Raw genomic sequence first — 14655 nt, forward strand, 5'->3', positions numbered from 1 at the left:
GCTACTTTACAAAAATCTAGAAACTGAATGTGACACAGCAGGAAGCACATCAATATTTCAACATTTCACTAGGGTGCCACAATTACAATAGTGTGCAGGAGTGACCAATTGGCCGAACACTTCTGTATTCTGCATACTTTCAGGTTACCCTTTCTCTTGGAAATGGAACCATCTATCGAATGCCATAAGTTCATGGAGTGCTCAGAGAAGACGTTCCTAACCTGCTGACATCTGGCGGATGTTTGTGTTTGAGACATAAGCCTCTGCTATCCTGACTAGTATTAGAGATCTGACCTATAAAAGAGGATTCTAAATGGATCAGGAAACTGTGATGTGGAATCATTCTAGTCAACTTAGATTTTTTTCTTCAAATCTTTCTTAGGATCTGTTCTAATCAATGCTCCCAACAATTGATCTTCAGAATTCCTCTGAGCTGTAATAACGCGTTTGACTGAATGACATGAAGTTTTACTTTATTTTTTAAGTGACCTATAATGGAAGGGGTGATGCTGATGATCAAGGCGCATTGTATTCCTAAACTGCTTTGTTAAATGACAACTCCTTTCTACAACTACTTAAAGGTAATAATTTTTAAAAAGCAACAAAAGATGAATCTTAGTACTGAGCCAAAAAAAAAGAGACTTAAAGGAAGCAAGTGCCAAAATCTTGAAAAGTGTTAAATTCAGGTGATAGTGATTCTATTTTAAAATGTATTTAAATTTTTATACAAAGAAAATTGGTGCTGTATTCTAAAATTACATTACAAAAATATGACTAATACAAAGGAAGTCTTAATATACATATTTTGATTGGCATGCAATAATGTTAGCTATTGTGATGGATTTTTTCAGTATTAAGATGAGATTTTCCTGGATTATTTCACTGCTGCTAGGCATATACCATAAATGCTACATAAAATTCTTTTCTTGTTTATTGACTGGGGTAAAATAAAGCTCATCAGTTTTCAGTTCATTTTACAACTGTAAATTTGACATGTTGATATTGTACTTGGGTAGCTACTCTGATGACTGGGAAGATTATCCTCATTTTAATAATACAGTATTGTTGTCAAAACTGCTCTGGTCTTGGAATAGGAATGATTAAAATGATTAAAGGTCTCACAGACGACCAATTAGACATTGAGCTATAACCAAGATTCATTTTATGTCCTTGAGTAAATATGTTTTAAGTTACAGCACTATGTCATAAATCAGAACAAGTAATATATGCCAGCTAAAATAATATTAATTAGATTGAAAAATGGGGTCTCTAGTCCAGAAATGTTTACAATATTGCAATATATGTTTCCCTGACAAATCTACAACCATGGGGCTTGATTCAGTTAAAATGAGGGGGTTCTAGGTAATAACTTATGTGCCATCTTATCGGGTTTCTCACCTATTTCCAGGGAGTGGAAATCTATATGATTGTTTTCCTTCTTTTCTGTGTTGTTGTTGTTGTTGTTGCCAGTCCTGGGGCTTGAACTTGGGGGCTGGGTGCTGACTCAGAGTTTTGGCTCAAGACTAGCACTTCACTAAGTGAGCAGTTCCACTTCTGGTTGTGTGTGTGTGTGTGTGTGTGTGTGCGCGCGCGCGCACGCTTAATTGCAGTTAAGAATCTCATGAGCTTTCCTTCCTGGGCTGGCTACCAACCGGGAGCCTCTTCTCTCTGCCGCCCGAGTAGGTAGGATCATGGTGTGAACTACAAACATCAGACAATGTCTGCCATGATTGGTTACCTTTGCATTTGTTGAGAAATTTTAAGGAATTAAAAAAAAATAATATTTTACTTTGTTGCAAAGGTGATGCACAGAGGGGTTACAGTTACATGAGTAGTGTCGTGAGTATGTCGGGTAGGGAAAGTAGGAGGAAATGAGGAAGGGGTAACAGTGTTCACAAGCAATGTCCGTGAGGGATGTACTGAGCATCTGGTTGTGCCTGTCTCCTGTAAACAGTAGAGGTGGATGTGGAATTCTCAACAAGCTACCCACATAGAGTTTTCACAGAAGCAATGGGTAAACACGGGAAGAATAGTTGTCAGAAACTTTTAAATGTTGTCAAATGCAAGAACACTGGGATTCATGGAAATGTTCAAACCTCGTCTTGTTTAATTCATTTCAACTAGCTCCCATTTGTCTTTAAACAAGACAATTTAAGAATGTTTCTGGACTTCTGTGAAAAATGGTGTTATATTTAGCTTATTAAAACAACGAAATGGGGCTGGGGATATAGCCTAGTGGCAAGAGTGCCTGCCTCGGATACACGAGGCCCTAGGTTCAATTCCCCAGCACCACATATGCAGAAAACGGCCAGAAGCGGCGCTGTGGCTCAAGTGGCAGAGTGCTAGCAGCCTTGAGCGGGAAGAAGCCAGGGACAGTGCTCAGGCCCTGAGTCCAAGGCCCAGGACTGGCCAAAAAAAAAAAAAAAAAAAAAAAAAAAACAACGAAATGACTTCGGATTTGCTTTGTCATTTTCTGTGAAGATATTACATAATTGTAACTATAATGGTATTAAGCCATAATACATTAGATGAAACTATTTATTATTCATTTTATTTATTATTAATTAGTCATTATCTAATTTATTATTCAATAAATATGTGCAAAAACTGGTCATCCTCTTCAGAATTAGGGTTTCAGAAATAATAGTACATCATAGAAATAATGGCACATTGTTCCAGCAAAGACAGGCATGGCCTTTCACTCAATAGCGTCAATCACTGAAGTAGGTGTGGGAATAGCCACTTCAGGTTTGCTTATTCCAGCCCCTGGCAAAACTTTTTGCTTTATTGTCCGAGTGTGGTACAGAGGGGTTACAGATTCATATGTAAGGCAGTGAGTCTTAACCAGAGACTAGACAGGACTCCTCTCAAGCACCAGGCTTCCATCGGGTAGCCTGAGCCTCTGCCTACTGTGGTAACTGAGTCCAGTGTCAGAAGAAGGCCCTACCTGCCCCACCCTACCCAAGAACCAGAATAAAACCACAACTCCCTTAAAACCTAACCCTCAAGTCGAGATCTCAGTTATCTTCTAGTCACACATCTTTTCAACCTAAAGGGAAGGGACAGCCTATCATACTTGGTAGGGTACAGGAAATACAAAGTAAGTAGGTGAGATGTATGTGTCTGGCTTGCTAACTTTAATAGCAAACAAGACAAATTAATATATTTAAATTTTTGTGTGTATTAGGGAGTCTAAAATATTACTTTTTATTATTTTTTAAAAATATTATTTTTCAGTTATAACTGAAATGAGAAGGCATAGCTGAAGGTAGTGACAAAAGCAAGGTGTTTTTTTTTTCCTTTTTTGGGGGGTTGTTTTGGGGAGTTGGTTTTTTTGTTTGTTTGTTTGTTTTTTGCCAGTCCTGGGTCTTGAACTCAGGGCCTGAGCACTATCCCTGGCTTTTTTTTTGCTCAAGGCTAGCATTCTGCCACTTGAGCCACAGTTCCACTTCTGGCCATTTTTTTCCTATATATGTGGTGCTGAGGAATCGAACCCAGGGCTTCATGTACATGAGGCAAGCACTCACCACTAGGCCATATTACCAGCCCAACTTTTTTTTTTTTAATTTTAGATCTCTCGAAATTGTTTTGATGCTTTAATGTGTGTAACTACATGGGCTATTTTAAAAGTTAAATGTGTGTGTTATGTGTACATATCATTTGTTTTTAGTCAACAAAAGACAAATAGGATACCTAACATAGGTTTATATTTCTAATATTTTCCAAAGCTAAATAAGATCTTCTCCTGGGATTGCATGTAATAGACAGAGCAATGCCTACTTAGACATCCTGTCTGATTGTTCTAAAATCCCCTAATCCACAGCAAACTTTGTTGTCAGCATTACTTATTTTCAGAAACAACAAAACAATCATAATGTGTTCAGAAACATAAAAAATAGAAACTAGTCATGTAAGGCAAACAAATTGCTAGATGTTTTCTCCCAAATGTCTGTCTCTACCAAATTTCATCCACTACCGTTCTTGTCATGGGGAAAGGAGAAGGGAATGCCATGCTTTCTGGACAGGACAGGCTACATCTTCAACTGTAAAGCTGGAAGGGGATGCAAGCAGAGCAAGGAATCAGCTAAAATGGAAAGTCAGCTCCTGCTTCCTTCTGGGCCTTCCTTTCACACTGCTTTCTGCCCACCTGGGGCTCACTGGAAGTGATGAGCTCTCCAAAATGGGTCTGTGAAGCGCACAGCTCTGCTTTATTAATGCATACTTAGAAGCTTTGTATCAAGTCACGTGTGTGCGTGTGTGCGTGTGCGTGTGTGTGTGTGTGTGTGAAGGAGAGAAGGATAAGGAAAAAATCTGTTGAATGTAAAGCCAGGAATCTTGTGTTAAGTCTCCATTGCGAATAATATCGCACCTGCTTATTTCATATGCTGTTGTGAAATTCAAACGTACTTTGTAAACAGAATACCCAACGAGGCTTTTATTTAATAATAAATTAAGGAAAACAAGTCAGGCAGGAGCTGACTTCATAGAGTTCTCTGGGTTGGATGGGAATCTGGCCAAAGGATGAATGAAAAAAACGAAGGCAAAAACAATGCTTTAATTCAGTTCCACAGCAATTGCATCTTAGATTAACAAAGTTTTGCTTTAAGGACTCATCCAAAGTGGAGACAAAAGGAGAGAGAGTGATGGATATGTGTAAAGTGAATACACACAGGATTTATTGGTGGTGGTTGTTCTGCCTTCATTTTTGTCTAAAAAAGATAATGTTTGAGACTCTAATAAAGTAGAACTTGTCTCTGTTCTGCTTTGCTTTGTTAAAAGATTTCACTTCCCCATGTACATAGGGACAGCTCTTTTCTTCCAGGCTCACTTGGATGACATGCTTAGAGCCGAATCAGCTAGCATTGTGCATAAATAAAGGATTTGGCGGGAGACGTAAAATATTTTTATTAAATATGAGGGCTTTGCATCACAATCCTCAGATCTCAACCTCCTGAAGAGTTAGGACTCTAGATGAGAGACCCTGCCCTCCAGTTGTCAAGCTCCATTATTGATGGAAGAGTTGAGCTACCCTTTCACTTTCTCCAAGTGGAAAATAAGGGTCCTTCGAATAATATTAAAATCTAAGCTGATTTATTTTTTTCTTCTTGAAATAAACTGTAAAGAACTTCTATATGACATTTTACTAAGAGAATTTAAAATCAATTTCCAATATCTTAGATGCTATACACTTATAAATCATAAATGAAATCTCCAGATGGAAAATATATTAATAAATGCCTATGCACGGGAATAAAGTGTTATTCAGTTGTAAAGAAATAGAGTGAGGATTGAGGTAATGTGACTCACCACTCAGACACTCAAATTATGAGGAAATTGTGATAGATTTTCCATTAAGTAATCATTTATTCTGTCTAACCTAAAGTGTCCTTGTCTCTGCTGATATAAATCACTATTTTCCATACAGTCTATTTTGGCAAATCCATGAACAACTTATAATTTATTTATAAACTAACTAATCATAACTTTTCAAATTTTTGATTAGGGCATCTCAAAAAGGCATGGTAGTGTGAAAGCATGAACTGAATTTTGTAGAAAACATTTTATGAATTCCTGCCTTAATCGCTTCTCGGCCTTTCGGCTAAGATCAAGTGTAGTATGAACTCCTGCCTTAGAAAACACAAAAAAATCATAGGAGAAAACATAGTCTGAGTTTTAGAAGAAAAAAAAAAACATGAAAAGGAACGTACGGATACAGAAGCATTGAGAGTAAACTTTTGTTGAATATGCATTTGGAATAGTTTGTATTGCTGTCTCTTTGTAGTCTTATATTACACGAATAGGAATATATGTGCTATGAATAATACATCCCAGTAAAATACTGACAAGTCTTCTGATAACAATTTAATACCTCCAATTACAACTGAACATGTACAAAAAAAAACCCAAATAGATGATGAAGAGCTCAGAACTGAAAAAAAAAATCCTTAAAAAGTATTCATAGAGGGGCTGGGGATATGGCCTAGTGGCAAGAGTGCTTGCCTCGTATACATGAGGCCCTGGGTTCAATTCCCCAGCACCACATATATAGAAAATGGCCAGAAGTGGCGCTGTGGCTCAAGTGGCAGAGTGCTAGCCTTGAGCAAAAGGAAGCCAGGGACAGTGCTCAGGCCCTGAGTCCAAGGCCCAGGACTGGCCAAAAAAAAAAGTATTCATAGCAACCAAGTGCCAGGGGCTCATGCCTGTAATTCTAGCTACTCAGAAAACTGAGCTCTAAGGAACTTGATTTGAAGCTAGCCCAAGCAGGACGCACCATCGAATTCTTATCTCCAGTTAGCAAGTGAAAGGCTAAAATTGAAGCTGTGCTTCAAGTAGAAAATCATCAGCCTTGAGCAAAAAAGCTAAGGGATAGTGCCTAGGCCCTGAGTTCAGACCCCAGTAGTGGCTCACACATGCACACACACACACACACACACACACACACACTTATTTGTAGCAAGTAAATATAAGCAAGACAAGAATTATAGAACTTAAATTCTTTTTGCATGTCCATCTTTGCTAAGTATACTTCAATTTTGACTCTAATTCCTTGTAGAATTAACTCAAACATTCTCCGGTTAGCAAAATAATACTGGTGGAAATTGCCTACTGAATAGTATTTGTAATGGAAACTTGGAGAAATAATAAACTTTATCCAATCCCCTTTAATTTGCATTACACACCTAATAATTAATTTCATACTTAGTAAAAGCTCTTTTCAGTATTGAAAAGATATGTTTGTTCTTAAGACTATGTTTAAATGCTTTACAAACATTTTGTCCTTGAGGAAAAAGTAGCATTTTTTTCAATTGAGATATGAATGGTAATTTTGATTAGCTACTATACAGCCATCCTTAACATGATGACCTGAGGGTGTATTGTTTCCTAAAGGACTTATTCCCCTAAGGAGCTGGGTGCTTTGTTCTGCCATTCTCCATAGACCTTCAAGCTGTTATCACGGAAAAGACAAGACAGTTAAGAGGTTTTAACTAGTTTTCATTGTAGATATATTATGTTGGATATGATCATAAAGCCCAAAAGAATTCAATGGAAATATTTAGAATATGTATTTTTATGCTCTTTTTTTTTGTTTTCAACTAAAGTATTAAAAAAAAAAACCCTACCCTTTCTACATAGATGAATCACTACAAGCAGGAAAATCACACAAAAATTCAAACAGCTGAATTAATTCGTGATCATTTTCTCTTACTCCCTGAATGACTGCTGTGATGAACTTCAGATTCACGTATTTCTAGCTTTCAGCATTGAAATGTGGGAAGCTCAAACAACAGGCACACTCTCAAAAATGCACATTTTATTGCAACTCTTTCCCATTCTCTCAGGGAAACCATTCAGCCATGGGAGGTAGGAGAGTCAATCTAAACTTAAAAACCTCTATGCTTGGGAAAGGCTAAATATCTACTGAGATTTGCCATCAGATACTGTAAATTCAACATTTCTCTGACATACACAAATAGATATGCTAATAAAACCAGAAAGGGAAGCTCCTTGCAGTCGGATTTCTTCTCAAACTCAGCTTCCAAGCTAAATTTCCACTAAGTGGTTAAATGATTTTTATGGGTAAAAGTATGCCTGAGACTCTCTTAACTAAAAACAAAAATCAAATTGTCTTTTGCAACTTAAGTATTCACGATTAAACAGAATTGTAAGTACAGGTACGGAACAAGGTCATGAGAAAAATCTGACTCTCAATAAATAAGATTTGAAGTCATGCAATTTATTGACTAGCTATTTTTTTCTCTCTACTTTAAGTCATTAAGTCTTAACATCTGTGTCTTTGTCACTTCAACCCCGCTGTTCTTTCCAAACTCATCCATTGCTTCCATAATGCCTAACACTGGGGACACTGCCTGCTTTGTGTATACTTCAAGACCTACCCTACCACAGCCAGTGAAGTTACCCACTCTCTTCTCATCTTCTCTGACACCAGACTGGCAGGAGTTCCTTGTTCACTGGCATTCCTTCATAAGAGCCGTGAGTGACTGCTTGTCTACCCAATAGCTAAATACTGGCTAAATCTGCTCTTAAGTGACTCCATCCTATGGATGTCTTATTTATAGAATTGTTAAAAATATACACATTGATACACTGATCTACCAATCTGACATCTCCAGCCCACTCCTAATAGATAGCTCAGAAATTCACATAGATTTCTTTTGAGAACGAAAGGTAATGTTATTAAAATGGCAAAACAGTAACATTCAAAGAAAGTGAAAGGAGAGTTCGTTTGGGGAACTCACTGGGGAAATATGTATGTATGTAGACAGTCACGGTTGGGAGTTAGAAACACCTGAGGACAGAGGAAGAAATAGATAGTCATCCATAATTCACTGGAAAAACTGCTGAGATGTAGTAAATAAGGGTCTCTGGAGAACAAAGGTTCCTATTTCTCCATTTCACCTTGTTTCTTAAGTAAATGCCTTGGGCCCAGATCACCTACTCTATGCCAGGTGTTGCCCTCGAGGCTTAGGTGAGAACAGAAAACAATGCATACAAAAATCCTGCCTTTCCTAGATTCATATTCTATTGGAGGAAGCCCGTATTGGAAGAGAGCCCATCCGCACATCTAGTCCGCAGATCCCGACAGGTGATGGGCATCGAAGAAGCACAGGCACCAGTGAAACCACACTTTGTGGAGAAGCAGGGCCATCCTGGCACCGTGCCCACAGGGTTCATGTTGGCACAACGCCAGAAATTGCAGCCGAATGGAGTGGAGTGAAGACCCAAAGCAGAAATGGGGACAGTAGCCCTCCAGCCATGAACAGAGAGGCGCCAGGGGTCTGCAGAGCCAGGGCCAGGAAGGAGGCCAGAGAGGCCGGCGGATGGAGCACTGGGGTCGGAGCTGACTTCGCTTCTGACACCTCTGTGGCCCCGGCCTTGATACGAAGTGGTGTCAGAGCAGGTGATGTAGATGTGTGTGTGTGCCTGAGTGTGTATGTGTGTGTGTGTGTGTGTGTTGCTGGTCATGGGGCTTGAACCCAGGGCCTGGATGCTGTCCTTGAGGTTTTTTGGTCAGCCACAGCTCCGCTTCTGGTTTTCTGGGTGTTAATCGGAGATAAGAGTCCTTAAGGCTATCACAGACTTTGCTGCTCAGGCTGGCTTGGAACCGCCGCCCTCGGATCTCAGCCTCCTGAGTAGCTAGGATTGCAGGGGAGAGCCAGCTGCGTCCAGCTTTCAGCAATAGTTGAAAGGGGCCCGGTGTGCACTGAACACTTGTCCAGTCTCTTTCCCACCCCCAAGTCATGCTTTAGGTGACTACCTGCACAGATGTTCCTCAGATTTGTGTTCCTAAAGGCAGGACACACCCCAACCCAATAGCCAGCTAAAAAGCAAAGTCCAGAAAGCAGAGAGGGACAGACAGACAGACAGCCACAGAGACAGCCCCAGAGAAAGAGACTCAGTATATGAAGATTCAAAATACAGCAATGCAACTCAACTCAAAGAAATTCATGTAATCTTTGGAACTGAGCAATATGTAGGTATTGTATTATCTAACACATAATATAAATTATATGTAATATGTATAATATATACATATAATATATGTAACATATAATTAGTTATAATGTATAAATATTTACATTATATATCATATATTATTGTATATTATAATATATATTGTTTCATACCTTATAAAATATATCTTTACATCATCTTACATATATTTCTATTTATATTATTTAAAATAATAAATGTAAAAAATACACTTGTTACATTTATATTTAGATTAATAAGTATAATTATATAGTCAATTATAATTGAGTATATAATGTATTAGTTATGTAAAAAGCCTTTGTGTAATTAGATAAAACTGTAATTTATATTTAGATGAATAAATATAATTGCATTTAGGAAGATAATCAAACTCAATTATAAAGAAAATTAAATACATTTTAATATTTATTTTCTTTTTATCTGAACTGTAATATAACTCTGGTTTCTACGGAAGAAACTTCTGCAAAGATCACCAAGCTTTGCTTTGATTTATCATTTGATTTTTGATGTGGCTCATTTTGAGGCTCATGAGTGAGGGTAACGGTAGCCTGGAAGATCATTCTCTCTAACCTAGGTACGGAAAGCACTCAAGAACAAGAAGCTGAAACAAATATGAACTAACGAGAGGCAAACATAAATCGGAAAGGGCTTTTCTATATCAATTTTTCATTCACCAACCTCCGCAGAAGCTGGGCACTGGTGGCTCACACACGCCTGTCATCCTAGCTACTCAGGAGGCTGGAAGAGAAGAGTTCACAAAACTCTTGACTGCAGTGACCCACAGCAAAGCTGAAAGTGGAGGTGTGGCTCAAGCGGTAGAACGCCAACCTGGAGTGAAAAGCAGGGGACAGCGCCCAGGCCTTGAGTACAAGTCTACTCAGTACTGGCGTGAGAACTGGCCCGTGCCCCTGTGCGTGCACACACACACACACACACACACACACACACACACAACTGCATCTTCTCAGTGATGGATCCCTGCTGAGTTCCAGAGTCACATGCATATTAAAATAAGGGGAAAATGCTTAAAATTACACAACTTACCGGAAGTAAATACTCCAAGAGAAAGAGGGGAAGGGAATCTCTTATGTTCCATATGGAAAACATAAGCCTCTTATCTTTATTTTTACCATTAAAATTATTGAAAGTGCTCTGGGCAAATTTGCATTAGAGAAATAAAGTTGTTACTACCTAGGCTTGTAGGGGAAACCAGATAAAGTAGAAAATATTCACAAGCAGTAACTCGGCACTACAAAAGTCTATTTTTCCCTAAAGGAAAAGCTGATTAATCTCCATGAATTGTTTCCTATTTCTAGCTGAAAGCTATTTCTTTAACAGGCAAACAAAAATGAATCTCCATTCATACAAATTTTATAAACATATATCTCCATGCTTCCTGTTCTACTTCTAAAATGTAAGCTAATTCAGAGATCTCATCTTTTATACCTTTATTGATTTATTGGCTGGCAATACAGGGATTTGAGCATATGACCTACTTGCTAGGCAGATGTTCTATCACTTGAGTGATACCTCCAGCGCTTTTTGCTTTAGTGTTTTTGTATTTTTAGATAGATTCTCATGGGTTGGTTTGCTTGCTTGCTTGTTTTGTTTTGTTTTTGCACAGGCTTGTCTGGTCCATGGTCCTTCTTATTTGTGTATTCTAGGTGGTTGGAATGACAGGCTTGATGTTTCACCACATCCAGACTATTAGTTGTGATGGGGTTTCGCTAACCTGTTACCAGAGCTTGTCTGGGATCATACACTCCTGCTAACTTCTTCCTCCCAAGTAGCTGGTATTACAAGCGTGAGCCACTGAGAGCAGCCTGACACCTTACATTTTACATTTTACATCATCATTCATTTCAGTGTTGTTCGGTTACCTTACACTGCTTTCTCTTGTGCAGGTTTAGCTGGAACAAGAAGCAGACTCACCAGTAACTCATCATCAAATAGCAAGTGAGAAGAACGCATCAGGATCAGCAGACAGAAAGAGAACGGATGTTGTGTTTGAAAGCCATGGCGAGGCGATGTATGCAAACGCCATCCCCTGCCCATCCTTGCCCTGCAGAGTCAAGCGCAGTGACCTCATGTAAGCTCGGTCGCTTCCCCAGAAGCTGATCCATGAGCCTGCATTGTGAGGAGCCAGAAGACGGGAATACAAGGGACTGCTGCAAGACAGGAGAGAGGGGCGGGGTAAGGAGGACCCCCATTTAAGATCGCGTTTGAGGACTGGCTGAAGACCGCCTCAAAGCAAGGACTCATTAGCTTCCATATTTCCTTTCTGCACTGCTGCTACAGCAGCTTGTTTGTAAAGAGAAGCTAGGTGGGTCATCTGACTTTAAGTAATGTTGAATTAACTGCTTAATTCTTACGCTTCTTTATATCTGGGATACCATATATATATATATATATATACGTATATATATATACGTATATATATATATATATATATATATCTTTATGTAGTTGTTCAAAGGGTGGCCTTTTCACACCGCAGGTGATAAACACAATACACCTTGCTCAGTGTCGCCCTTTCAACCTCCTCCCCGACCTTACCGCTCACCACCCCCTTCTTAGGCTTCTTAATGTTGCAGGGTATGCATTGCATTCCTGGTTGCATTCTCCCCCTCTTCGCTTCTCCCCTTGGTCTCAAACCTTTCAAGTACCCATTTCCCGCTGCCTTTAAAGATCAGCTTTCAAAGGTAGGTAGCTTAGGCCACGTGGCTCCTGATGGATTGCACGTCGGTCGCTGCTGCACAAATTTGCTCTGGCAGGTGCAGTGTGTTTGGGAAAATGGGAGCAAGATCCCTCAGGCAGTGCGCGAAAGCATGCTCTCCCAAAGCCGCGCTCTCAGACTGCACACTGTGCTGCTCCGAGGCCCACAGTCGTCTATCTGCCAGCTGATGGCTATTTCAAGCAGAAGTCATACCGTCTTTGCATCTGATTTGGATGGTCAGGAAAAGGCGTTTGCAGTCAGGAGAGAGGCTCAAAAGCATGGCGCCCGCACAGGCATTCCAAGCGTTCAGGCTTAGCGTGACTCATCTTCTCCAACTCACTTTACCGCAGGCCTTATGTTCTTCGCGCAACTCCATGGTAATTGTCTGGGTTCTCCTGTTTTCTACAGGTAGCAATTGTGGGAATTAGGAAATTATTGTCTCGCTTGCTTCAAAACAAAGGGTAATTTTCCCAGAGCCAGTCAGTGTTCAAAACTGTATCCTGGAAATGTAGGAGGCTGAAATCCAGAGTTTCCAGCTCCAGCCCAACCCTGGCAGAGTCATTCACTTGTCCCCCTCTCCAAAACAATCAGCAAAAGACCAGGCTTGAGGCCTGACTCAAGTAGTAGAGCCACACCATCCTGGCAAGCACAAGGCCCTGAGTTCAAATCCCAGTACTGATTATGTCTATTGCAGAACTATTAGACAATTATTAATGATGTAACTTGAGGTATACATTATATGATGTGCATATATAAAGGTGTATCTTGATGTATACATTTTGAAATGTGTATATATATCAAGTTATATGTTTAATACTTACCTAATTATATATATATGTATGTATATAGTTTAGATGAGTGATAACTTATATGTAAGGCTTAGATGAATGACAACTATTTTCTTCAATCCATTAATTGGTTAAATTTATAACTTTAGCAATCAAAATATCTAACTGTGTTTTCCTCTGTGGGGCTAAAAGCCGTGTGTAGTCTTTTCAAAGATCTTGTATCTAGGGGCTGGGGATATGGCCTAGTGGCAAGAGTGCTTGCCTCGTATACGTGAAGACCTGGGTTCAATTCCCCAGCACCACATATACAGAAAATGGCCAGAAGTGGTGCTGTGGCTCAAGTGGTAGAGTGCTAGCCTTGAGCAAAAAGAAGCCAGGGACAGTGGCAGAGTGCTAGCCTTGAGCAAAAAGAAGCCAGGGACAGTGGCAGAGTGCTAGCCTTGAGCAAAAAGAAGCCAGGGACAGTGCTCAGGCCCTGAGTCCAAGGCCCAGGACTGGCAAAAAAAAAAAGATCTTGTATCTATTCACCTGCTGTTGGCACCTCAGGCCGGTCCGTAGTTCGGCTATCATGAACAAGTGCTACGGTGTACATCCATGCTATCAGATACTGATTTACACTTTCTTGATATTTGCCCGAGAGTAGGCCAGCAGGTCATAAGACAGGCTTGTTCATCGTTTCTCAGAAACTTCCACCCACACCGATTTCCGTCAGAGCAGCACTCATTTCCCCTCGTACTGGCGGCGGATAAGGCTTCCTTTCTCCTTGGGCCTCCTCTGCAGCACCGGTTGGTGGTGGTGGTTGGTTTGTTTTCCTGATGATGCCATTCTGACTGCGGTGAGATGGAATCTTAGTGTACTTTGCATTTTCATTTCCTCTTTGGCTAAGGATGTTGAACATTTCTTCACATAGCCGACAGCCGCACTATTTTCCTTTCCCTGAGCACTGTGCGATTTATTTCCCCATTTATTAATTAGGCTTTTTTTTTACTGTTTTATTTTTTGTGCTCTTTGCATAATCTATACAATAACCCTTTATCCGCTGAATTGCTACCAAGGATTTTTCTCCCAATGTGTAGCTTGTCTCATAATTCTAGTAATTGTTTCTTTGGCTGTGCGGAAACTTAAAATTTGATATAGACCCACTTGTCAATATTTGCTTTTATGTTCTAGGAAACTGGAGCCCTATTCCCAAAATAATCATCTGTACCTATATCTTTCAGACTCTTCCCCATTGTCTATAATACTTTCATATTTTACATTAAGGTTTCTGATCCACTTAGAGATGATTTTTGTGCTGAGGGAGATAGTTCTTTTCTTAACCTGTGAGAGTGAGTCCTCCGGAGGGAGTGTTTCTTTAAAGTTGAAAAATACTTGTCTAGAAAAATAACAACAATAAAAAACAATGATGTCAAAAAGAGATTTTTAACTGCATTTGTCACTAAAAGACAATTTCAAACATTAACAAAGGAATGAAACAGAGGGAACGATGAACCAAAACACATGAAATGCTGCACATTGTTTGGAGATTAAAAAAAAATCTTCTGTTGCATACATGTCATTCTCCTGGATATTGTCTTATCTGTTTCCCTTAGATGGGCACTGTTCTTATTCGAGTTTTACCAAGGTTCTACCGAAACA

This window comes from Perognathus longimembris, chromosome 9 (assembly GCF_023159225.1).
Source record: "Perognathus longimembris pacificus isolate PPM17 chromosome 9, ASM2315922v1, whole genome shotgun sequence".
NCBI lineage: Eukaryota > Metazoa > Chordata > Mammalia > Rodentia > Heteromyidae > Perognathus > Perognathus longimembris.